The sequence below is a fragment of the Schistocerca serialis genome, chromosome 9 (genome assembly GCF_023864345.2).
Source record: "Schistocerca serialis cubense isolate TAMUIC-IGC-003099 chromosome 9, iqSchSeri2.2, whole genome shotgun sequence".
Taxonomy (NCBI): Eukaryota; Metazoa; Arthropoda; class Insecta; order Orthoptera; family Acrididae; genus Schistocerca; species Schistocerca serialis.
In genome coordinates, this window is record NC_064646.1 from 230013981 (window position 1) to 230026226 (window position 12246).

Here is a 12246-nt window from a genome sequence, read left to right on the forward strand (position 1 = left end):
CAAATATAAAAGCTATAAACTCAACTAAATACTTAGGGATTTCTATTACAAATAACTTAAGTTGGTTCGATTACATAAATTATGTGGGTAAAATAAACCGAAGACCACAATTTATTGACAAAACACTTAAAACGTGTGACGGTGCCTCTAAAGAGACTGCGTACACTACGCTTGTCCGTGCTCTTCCGGAGTAGTCCTGTGCGGTGTAGGAGCCGCATCATATTGGATCTACAGAGAACACTGAGAAAGTTCAGAGAAGGGCACCTCGTTTTGAATTGTCACGAAATAGCGAAGAGAGTGTCACGGATATGGCACGCGAACTGGTGCGGCAATCACTAAACGAAAGTCGTTTTCCTTGCGGCTGGATCTTGTCATGAAATTTCAATCACAAATTTTCTCCTCCGAGTGTGGAGATTTTGGATCACGACCACCTACATAGGGAGCAATGATCATCGTAATGAAACATGAGAATTCAGAGCTCTCACGGAGAGAAGTACTCGTATGTACACTCCAGGAAATTGAAATAAGAACACCGTGAATTCATTGTCCCAGGAAGAGGAAACTTTATTGACACATTCCTGGGGTCAGATACATCACATGATCACACTGACAGAACCACAGGCACATAGACACAGGCAACAGAGCATGCACAATGTCGGCACTAGTACAGTGTATATCCACCTTTCGCAGCAATGCAGGCTGCTATTCTCCCATGGAGACGATCGTAGAGATGCTGGATGTAGTCCTGTGGAACGGCTTGCCATGCCATTTCCACCTGGCGCCTCAGTTGGACCAGCGTTCGTGCTGGACGTGCAGACCGCGTGAGACGACGCTTCATCCAGTCCCAAACATGCTCAATGGGGGACAGATCCGGAGATCTCGCTGGCCAGGGTAGTTGACTTACACCTTCTAGAGCACGTTGGGTGGCACGGGATACATGCGGACGTGCATTGTCCTGTTGGAACAGCAAGTTCCCTTGCCGGTCTAGGAATGGTAGAACGATGGGTTCGATGACGGTTTGGATGTACCGTGCACTATTCAGTGTCCCCTCGACGATCACCAGTGGTGTACGGCCAGTGTAGGAGATCGCTCCCCACACCATGATGCCGGGTGTTGGCCCTGTGTGCCTCGGTCGTATGCAGTCCTGATTGTGGCGCTCACCTGCACGGCGCCAAACACGCATACGACCATCATTGGCACCCAGGCAGAAGCGACTCTCATCGCTGAAGACGACACGTCTCCATTCGTCCCTCCATTCACGCCTGTCGCGACACCACTGGAGGCGGGCTGCACGATGTTGGGGCGTGAGCGGAAGACGGCCTAACGGTGTGCGGGACCGTAGCCCAGCTTCATGGAGACGGTTGCGAATGGTCCTCGCCGATACCCCAGGAGCAACAGTGTCCCTGATTTGCTGGGAAGTGGCGGTGCGGTCCCCTACGGCACTGCGTAGGATCCTACAGTCTTGGCGTGCATCCGTGCGTCGCTGCGGTCCGGTCCCAGGTCGACGGGCACGTGCACCTTCCGCCGACCACTGGCGACAACATCGATGTACTGTGGAGACCTCACGCCCCACGTGTTGAGCAATTCGGCGGTACGTCCACCCGGCCTCCCGCATGCCCACTATACGCCCTCGTTCAAAGTCCGTCAACTGCACATACGGTTCACGTCCACGCTGTCGCGGCATGCTACCAGTGTTAAAGACTGCGATGGAGCTCCGTATGCCACGGCAAACTGGCTGACACTGACGGCGGCGGTGCACAAATGCTGCGCAGCTAGCGCCATTCGACGGCCAACACCGCAGTCCCTGGTGTGTCCGCCGTGCCGTGCGTGTGATCATTGCTTGTACAGCCCTCTCGCAGTGTCCGGAGCAAGTATGGTGGGTCTGACACACCGGTGTCAATGTGTTCTTTTTTCCATTTCCAGGAGTGTATTTGTGTTTCCCGCGGGATGTAACAGAGTGGCACGCTAGAGAAACAGAATGAAAGTGTGAAACGTCCCCTTAGAAAAATTATACATGACTGTGCTTAAGCTGACACACAATATTTTTTTTAGCGCAACGCAATCTGACTTTCAAAAATCCCTACAAAAGAATGGCCCTGACTAACATTAATCTATACCTTTCACAAATCACTTACCTCACCAAAAATCTCCGTTACTCGAACTACTGCAATACAGCGAGCGCCACTACTGCCAGCTAAATAACAGATTCAAACTACGGAAGGCACTAACTACTGATAGGCATAGTTAGCAAATGAATGATTTTAATAGAGAACAAACATTGTATTTACCTTAATAGTCATAATATATATAGCAGTTCATAAATCCATTCTTACAAATATCAAAACTCCGCCATTTCTCTCCCCACATCCACCACTGCTGGCGGCTCACCTCCAACTGCGCAACGCTACGCGCTGTTCACATCCTGCTGCCCAACAGTACAATGGCAGACAACAATGCTAACTAGCCACAGCACACAGCACAGAGAGTGATTTTCATACAGAGTGCTACGTAACGTTGCCAATAAGAAAACATAAACAGCCTACTTACATAGCCCCCATGCTCCCCACAAAAAATTTTACAAATTGTTTTGGGCAGTGGCCAATATTGATTTGATAAAATATTTCATAATTACAATAACAAAGATATCAAATGCACACATTTATTAATACAATGTTGGTCAAAAGCTAAAATTTACTCACAGTCCATAAAGACAGTCCTGATCATTAATCACAGTAAAACTGCCGTTCCTTTTCTCAAAGTCTCAGCAGTAAAAGAGAATGCACAAGGAAGTAGTGGATTTCCATGGAGTCTTGAAGAACTAGTGTCGTCCTTCCAATGGAAAGACAGTGCTGACTCTTGACATGCAGACAGGTAATGACCCACAACAGAGCAAACCCACCGCAGAGTCAGTCGAAGTTGATGAATATTGGTAGGTAGGTCATCACAGAGTAGACCCACTGTAGTCCTGGTAGAGATTGTGGTATTGGTGGGCCACCAGAGGTGCAGACCCACTGCAGTCCTTGTAGAAATAAAGGTACTGGTGAGTCAGCAAAGGTGTAGACCCACTGTAGTCCTTGTAGAAATAATGGTATTGGTGAGTCAGCAAAGGTGTAGACACACTGTAGTCCTTGTAGAAATAATGGTATTGTTGGGTCATCAAAGATGCAGACCCACTGTAGTCCTTGTAGAGATGGCCAGCAGCCATCTGTTGTGACTGTGCAGGTGCACAATCACCATTGTAGAGTCTTGCGGATAATGGAGCAAGTCCATAATCCCCACTTGTGCACTCACAAAGTGTTTGGAATTGTCCTTAGAACCAGCAATGCTGTTATCCAGTCCCTTGCTGAATTATTAACACACATGCAAACACTAACAGTCCCTACTTCTCACATACAGTCCATATACTATGACCAACAGAAACGTGTGCAGTGAAATGGAACTTACAAGTTAATAATATGATGAACTGGTGTCATTACAATATTATAACATGATAATACAATAACAAAGGTACAAAATACATCATTAAAGAACATAACAATACAGATAACATTTATAGTACAGGCTTTACAATAGAATCGAACTAACATATACATCAGTGTTACAGGAATTATGACATGAGTACATACATAAAAGATCAGAATAACTTTTGAATCATCACCTTCACACATGAGCATTAAAACAAAACAGAATAACTAATGTCTTGACATCTTTACAAAGTAAATAACATATTATTAATGCAAATTGTATTTGAGGATAACAGTATTCCTCATCATAGTGTATGTAGCTTAGTATTAGAAGAAGAAAAAAATTCTATGAAACTACACAGAGACAGGAAGAAAACAAATACGCAAGGGTACACAAACACTTAGTGGGATAACACAAAAGGAAAGGACAGGGTTTGTTTTCAGTGTAACATTTGGTACTGCAGTCCAACCCAAAACTTCATTCCGTAGATCGTTCGTCTTATTTCAACCTTTGCTTCCACCAAAAAAATCCTATCCTAGCATGCCTTCTGTATTTTTCTCGTATAACCTCTCAGTGCATTTCTTCAAATTCATCGCAACTCATTCTCTTATATACTCTACCCCTTCTTAAGCTAACATAAGTCTACTGAGCTCAGATGCTAAACTAAGGGACGAGGCAATGCAGCAGCACAAAACGATTAACACAAACAGCAATGACAAAAAATTCAAAATGGCAAAGTAAGCAACAATATTAGAACTAATATAAGGCAATGAGCAGCAAACAAGAAAAATAAATCAGTAATAAACTGGCTTAGCAGAGTAACACAAAGTCAAATTCTGTATCACTATGCCTGGCAAACAGCAGTAACTTATACCTAAACATGACATAGCTCTAGCAGAAAAAATATTACAGCAAAAACAACAATGCAGATAAGGGAAATGTATATTCACATCTTAAAGTCTATGTAATTAAAGTGGTGCACCACAACTTATTCTACGAAAAATATTACCAAGTAGTTGAAAAGAAAATTCCATATGCTATTCCTGTGAAGGGAATTGTGTTTTTATGCTCCTTCGTTTTTTGAATAGATCATAAAATTATTTACTGGATCTGTAGGCATAAAATATTTATATTAGTACATCTATTAAACTTTATTTTAACCAATGCTGCTGCAGCTAGAAACTTGATACTAAACAAAATGAGTAAATAAATATATAAAGCAAGCCATATGACATTTCTCTCAACTAGCAAGACAATGGACGTGAATTATGTCTCATCGTTTCATTAAGCATTTTAGTAAATATCGTAAATTAAGAGCTCCACAGCATGAACCTATTATGTTTTCAAGTTTGAGCGTGTCTTTTGCGATGCTTTTTTACAAACGAATGCCAACAGCGAGGATAATGGCCTCCCTTTTTTTTCTACCTGTGCCTCTGAAAAGGCATACCCTAATGGCTTTTTCTCCAGGTGTCTGACACAGCTGGGTGCCCATGACGCATTACGTGCAGGTGGTCACTTAACTTTCTTACAGAAATATACTCCTGGAAATTGAAATAAGAACATCGTGAATTCATTGTCCCAGGAAGGGGAAACTTTGTTGACACATTCCTGGGGTCAGATACATCACATGATCAGACTGACAGAACCACAGGCACATAGACACAGGCAACAGAGCATGCACAATGTCGGCACTAGTACAGTGTATATCCACCTTTCGCAGCAATGCAGGCTGCTATTCTCCCATGGAGACGATCGTAGAGATGCTGGATGTAGTCCTGTGGAACGGCTTGCCATGCCATTTCCACCCGGCGCCTCAGTTGGACCAGCGTTCGTGCTGGACGTGCAGACCGCGTGAGACGACGCTTCATCCAGTCCCAAACATGCTCAATGGGGGACAGATCCGGAGATCTCGCTGGCCAGGGTAGTTGACTTACACCTTCTAGAGCACGTTGGGTGGCACGGGATACATGCGGACGTGCATTGTCCTGTTGGAACAGCAAGTTCCCTTGCCGGTCTAGGAATGGTAGAACGATGGGTTCGATGACGGTTTGGATGTACCGTGCACTATTCAGTGTCCCCTCGACGATCACCAGTGGTGTACGGCCAGTGTAGGAGATCGCTCCCCACACCATGATGCCGGGTGTTGGCCCTGTGTGCCTCGGTCGTATGCAGTCCTGATTGTGGTGCTCACCTGCACGGCGCCAAACACGCATACGACCATCATTGGCACCAAGGCAGAAGCGACTCTCATCGCTGAAGACGACACGTCTCCATTCGTCCCTCCATTCACGCCTGTCGCGACACCACTGGAGGCGGGCTGCACGATGTTGGGGCGTGAGCGGAAGACGGCCTAACGGTGTGCGGGACCGTAGCCCAGCTTCATGGAGACGGTTGCGAATGGTCCTCGCCGATACCCCAGGAGCAACAGTGTCCCTAATTTGCTGGGAAGTGGCGGTGCGGTCCCCTACGGCACTGCGTAGGATCCTACGTTCTTGGCGTGCATCCGTGCGTCGCTGCAGTCCGGTCCCAGGTCGACGGGCACGTGCACCTTCCGCCGACCACTGGCAACAACATCGATGTACTGTGGAGACCTCACGCCCCACGTGTTGATCAATTCGGCGGTACGTCCACCCGGCCTCCCGCATGCCCACTATACGCCCTCGCTCAAAGTCCGTCAACTGCACATACGATTCACGTCCACGCTGTCGCGGCATGCTACCAGTGTTAAAGACTGCGATGGAGCTCCGTATGCCACGGCAAACTGGCTGACACTGACGGCGGCGGTGCACAAATGCTGCGCAGCTAGCGCCATTCGACGGCCAACACCGCAGTTCCTGGTGTGTCCGCTGTGCCGTGCGTGTGATCATTGCTTGTACAGCCCTCTCGCAGTGTCCGGAGCAAGTATGGTGGGTCTGACACACCGATGTCAATGTGTTCTTTTTTCCATTTCCAGGAGTGTATTTAGGACAGCAGTTTCCGCTACAGTGACAGTCTCATATAAAAATATTTCACAGGTCAAGAATTTACGTTACCGATCTGTAGAAACAAAATCCTATGAATATAACATTGCCCAAAATATTTTCGTCGGTATTGTAATACATTCACGCATTTACATACATTTTATAACTCTTAAAGTACGATTCTTGGTTTCCAACATCCTTTTCATAAATCAGAGTCCATAACCGCTACTCCTAATTCTTTACCTTACTACACATGTACATATTCGTCGACACTTCTTCAATATTTCATTTTAATAAATATGTAGCATAACAAATTCCTCGTATAACATCGGCTTATTGATCATAAACATACCTCAACAGCATAATACACATCGTCGTCATAAAAATAACATCATAACACCTCAGTCAAATCTCAAAAACGTCGTAGCTTCCTCCAATAACTTCAAAACCTAAAGAAAATTCTCTGCTCTTTTTAATAGTGTCATCTACCTCAAACGTAGTTTAAAAATCATGATCTCATACCAAATACTTCATTCAATGCTCTCATAATATCACAATGGTTCCGAAAAAATATGAACAGTTCACACAGTACAGACAAAATACAGTTTCATAAGTGTGAAGTTATCCAACTGTGTAATTGTGTAAACATGTGTCACTGATGTAGTAAAAAACGTTTATCTCTCAGTTAAATGATCAGATAGCTGTGTAATTTATGTGTTAGAGGAATATGGATGTGTAAAGCTGTATAAGCAAATACCATATTAGCTAGGGCTCCTTGTGTTTGCCAGACACATGGTACACAAAGTAGGCGTGTACCCCCCTGAGGATTAATGTAATTATACCCTCAGGTGTTACAGATTACAGCAATGGAATGAAATGTATCACAGAAAACTTTCTTTGTAATTCAAAAATCTTTAAAAATAAATGTTTTAAGTACAAAATTAATCACTCAAATACGTGTACTGTAGCGCTAAACTGAGCGTCTTGTTGTAGGATAATCTCTGTGGAAGTGCCGTAGGTTTCGTCCTCCGAAAGCTAAGTTCTGCAGAAGTCAATGTACTTACCTCATGATAAACAAAAGTGAAATGCTATGTGTATAGATAGTCATTACGCTTATTTTTGTGATGATGAAAGTACTGTGCTGTAACGTATTGTCTCCTTATAGTTATACCACAAAAGCTACTACTAAAACATGTTTTACATTCCAGAATAATTCAGAAAAACTGTGCAGATATGAATCAGAAACACTGCAAACAGATTCAAAGTCTGACAAAGCATACTAGTAATGTAAAGTAACAAGTTATATGGCAAAGACGAAGTTAAAAGGCAGATTATCTTTCAATAAACGGTTTCACATGTGAAATGTGGTGTAAACCTTTACTCTTCCTAGTACGCAGAGTTTCAACTTCAACGCAATTATCATGTGGTATACGTCAGATTCTGTAAGGTCCATTGTAAACTAGAAAGAATTTGTGACTCAAGTGTTTCTTCTAATGTGACAACGAATGAGCTTTAATGAGAACTTTCTGACCAATATATAATTTCTTTGCATTTGCTTTACTGTGTAGTTTTCTCCTTTTGTCTGCTGCAGATTTTATATTTTTAAAAGCCAAATCAGTTATGTCTTTGTGTCGAAGTTTACGTGTATTCGGGAAAGGTACAAGCTCTCTGATTCCGTTCGGTGGTTCTTCATTCTTCAGTACAAGAATAGGTGGTAAAGCAGTGGAGTCATGAGGCATTTCATTCAGCACATTTTAAAATAAGTGTAAATATCTGTCCTAATGCTGATGCTTTCTGTGACAATAAAGTCTGCAAAGCTTATTGATTTCTTTCATAATCCTTTCAGACGGGTTACAATGTGGTGAGTACAATGAAATAAAAACAGGTTTGATCTTATGATTCCGAAGCATGCGTGACCAAACAGCAGATCTGAATTGCGGTCCGTTATCTGAAATGACTTTTGCAACGTGGCCCACTTCACGTAAGAAATTTTTAACAAAGGCGTTGGATACAGACCGTCCAGTGACTTTACGTAACGGAGTGAAAGAAACAAATTTTGAAGTAAGTTCAACAGTGACTAGAACGTACGAAAATCCATTCGATGTTCTGACAAGGGGTCCCAAGAGATCAACAGCAGCAAATTCTTTTAATTTAGAAGGAATAATAGGAAACAACGGAGCACGATGTGAGATAGTAGATGGTTTCGCCTTTTGACAAAGTTTATAAATAGAAAAGACTCTTCGAATTCGCGTTTCCACATTGTTAAAATAACAAGTCGTTCGAAGAATATGATAACATTTCCGTGGGCAAAATGTGCATAGCTGAAATGAATGTACCAAATGAGCTTATTAACAAAATCGTCTGGAATGCAAAGTACCCATAGCTTGTCATCAACAGTACAGCATTTGAAGAGTATGTTGTTTCTAACCAGGTAATAATGCCGAATCTGAGTGTGTGTCTTTTCATGCCATTTACTTTTGATGTCTTTCTAAATCGGATCTTTATATTGTTCATGAGCAATGTCCTTTAAAGATGTGGTGATGAAGTTTTCGAAGGCGACTTTCTGAATGTAAAGAATACTGAAATTTTTCTCAATGTGCGCGTGACAGCGCGTCCGCAACAATGTTCTCCTTGCCGGGAATGTAGACTATTGTGAAGCGGAAGTCTTGCAGAAACAATGAACAACGTTTTAACCTGTCATGATTTAATTTTGAAGACATAAGAAATTGTGATGCACGATGATCACTGTATACTTATACGTGCTTCCCAGAAAGAAAGAAACGGAATTTGTTAAATGCCCAAACGATTTCTAAAGCTTCTAATTCAGTAATGGAATAATTTTTTTCAGATTTTGTTAGCACTCGGGTAGCAAATGCAATGGTTTTCTGCACAGTAATGTCATTTTCTATGGCTTCTTGAAATAAATGGGCACCAAGACCGACTTTAGAAAAATCCGTGCTAAGGCAGAAATCTTGTAACAGATCTGGATGAGCTAGTATTGGTGCGTGAAGTAACTCTTCTTTCAAAGAATTGAACTCTAACTGTGCTTGTTCATCCCAGTTCCAATAGTATTTTTTCCAGTGAGAGAACAAAGTTTTGGTGTAACAAGAATTTGCATATCCAGAAAACGACGGTAAAAATTTACGAGACCAAGAAAACTGCGGACTTGTGTTTTTGTGGATGGAACTGGAATGGTTCTGATTGCTTCCAACTTTTCAGAATCTGGCTGAATGCCTTCAGAAGAAATAATGTGTCCCAAAAACTTCACCTTTGTCCTACCGAATTCAGACTTTTCCAAGTTAACTGTAATTCCAGATTGTGGCAAAAATATGTAACTCGCTGTTGAGGATGCGATTGTGTTGTTCCCATGAGGCTTCTGCTATCAGAATATCGTGCACATATAAGGTGATGTGACGTTTTAAGAACTCAGGTAATATGGAATTTAGCCCGCGAATGAATGCTGTCGAAGAAATGTTCAAACCAAAATGAAGTTTCCGAAACTGACAACAAACGCCGAAACAAAGAAAAGCTGTGTATTTTCTACATTCTGGATGAAGTTCGATCTGATAAAAGCTGGATCTGAGATCAATGGAAGACAACACTTTTACACCACTAAAATTTTGAAGAAGTTCTTCCATCGTCTGTGGCCTGTCTGTTTCATGAATAATGATAGTATTGATTTGTCTCGAATCTAAGACAAGCCTGATCGATCCATTTTTCTTCTCAACAACATGTAACAGATTGTTGTATGAGCTTACAGCAGGCTGAATAATGCCCTCGTCAAGGATAGATTGTATTTCTGCAGTCCCTATAATGTGCTGGAATTACGTATGGTCTAACACAAAATTTAGTATGCTCACGAACACGAAATTGGTATTGAAATCCCTAGATTGTTCCTGTTTTGTGAGTAAAAACTGTGCAATGTGCTTGTAAAATCTCAAAAAGGTCCTGCCTATCAGTGTCATTACAATTCTCAATTGTTTGAATTTTATTCTGAATAAACTCATTAGTTTCAAATATGCCGTCGATATCATCCCTGTCAGTACTTGCAGAGTGATTGTTAGTGTCTAGTTCCGTAGAAAATTCCGAACTGTTGTCTAACAGAAGGTAAAGCCGATTAATTTCCTCATCATGGTTTGACAGCCAGTCTTCAAATTTCAAAGCTATTGACTTACCTTCTTTCTCTAAACTTATTTCAGCATCGTAAAAACTGTGGAATGTACTTGTAAAATCTCAAAAAGGTCCTGCCTATCAGTGTCATTACAATTCTCAATTGTTTGAATTTTATTCTGAATTAACTTATTAGTTTCAAATATGCCGTCGATATCATCCCTGTCAGTACTTGCAGAGTGATTGTTAGTGTCTAGTTCCGTAGAAAATTCCGAACTGTTGTCCAACAGAAAGGTAAAGCCGATTAATTTCCTCGTCGTGGTTTGAGAGCCAGTCTTCAAAATTCAAAGCTATTGACTTACCTTCTTTCTCTAAACTTATTTCAGCATCGTAAAAGCTTAAGATTGCTTTGTATTCATTCAAAAAGTCTACTCCCAGTATAATTTCCGTCGACAATAATGGAACATTAAGAAAGTTCATAAAGAATTCTAAGTTGGTTTGTTGGCGTACATCTACACTTTTTCCTAAGATTGCTCCTTGTAATTTTATCTTATGTAACGGAAGTGTGGGGCAATCGTTCGATTTGTTGCACTTGCTAAAAGCTGTTTCACTAATTACTGAAATGGGACTGCCAGAGTCAAGTACTGCCGTAAATTTTACGTCATTTACAGTAATGTGAATCACAGGATATGCAATGTTGTGAAGTTTTACGTCGTGTTCCTGGAGTAAGATGTCCCTAATGTCTTCCATTTTTATGTAATTACTAGCTACGGCAGCTGCGTCGTCAGTTTCATAAGTACGTTTTGTGGCTGCCAGCGTTGTGAGTCATTGCCTATTGTCTCTTTGTTGGCGCGCGTCGTTGTTGGGATTAGGAGACCTAACTTCTACAAATTCACCGTGACGAGAGGGCCCTGCTCTGTTTAAATCCCGCCAGTTCTGATGCAGTTCAGGTCTGTCGTTACGATCATATCGTCTGTCGTCATGTCGGTGGATTCCATAGTTTCTTTCTTGTCGGTCACATGGTGGAGAATTTCTCCCTGGGTCGTAACTGCGCGCTGGACTGTTGCGTCTAAAGTTATTCTGTCTCCCTTGATAATAACTATTTTGGTTCCCATATTGTCTGTTTCTCTGATTGTCTCTGTGATAGTCATTACTGCGGAGAGGTGATCTTTCCCTGTAATTATTACTACTCTTCCAACGGTTGTCATACGGGTGGTGTCTGTTTTGGTCACGATTTACGTTGTAAGAATAGCCTTGTCGTGTCTTATATTATTTCTGTCATCGCGGAATTGTGACAGATGTGACCTGTAAATGTTGTACTCCTGTTTTCGCGTTCCGCGATTGTCAGTGTCAATTTCCAGTTCTTGTAACAGTCCCTGAAAAGCTTCAATGTCGTCTTTGCAACGTCCTGCTAAAATAATATGTCGTAAATGTTCAGGCAGTTTCATTAAGCAAATGCGGATGAGTTCTGAGGGGCTGTATGGGTTTGGAAGATACTGATTCTTATGCAACATGTCTTCAAGATATGTCATAAGACTGGAAAATTCAGATTGTTCGAAACGTTTCGTCATTATTATGCCATGTCTTACCCGGTCTTGTGTAGCTTGAGACCAATATGCTGAGAGGAAGGCATGATAAAAATCTCCTTCACTGTGACAATCGTGAATGACCGATCGCATTCTTACAGCTGGTTCATTCTCTAAATAGCCAC

General features: G+C 42.1%; 1 protein-coding gene across 1 annotated transcript in view; it reads right to left on the reverse strand.

The window, feature by feature from the left end:
- The window catches only part of LOC126418849 (uncharacterized), a 652968-nt gene that overhangs the window by 516202 nt on the left and 124520 nt on the right, over positions 1-12246 (reverse strand). The window lies entirely within an intron of this gene.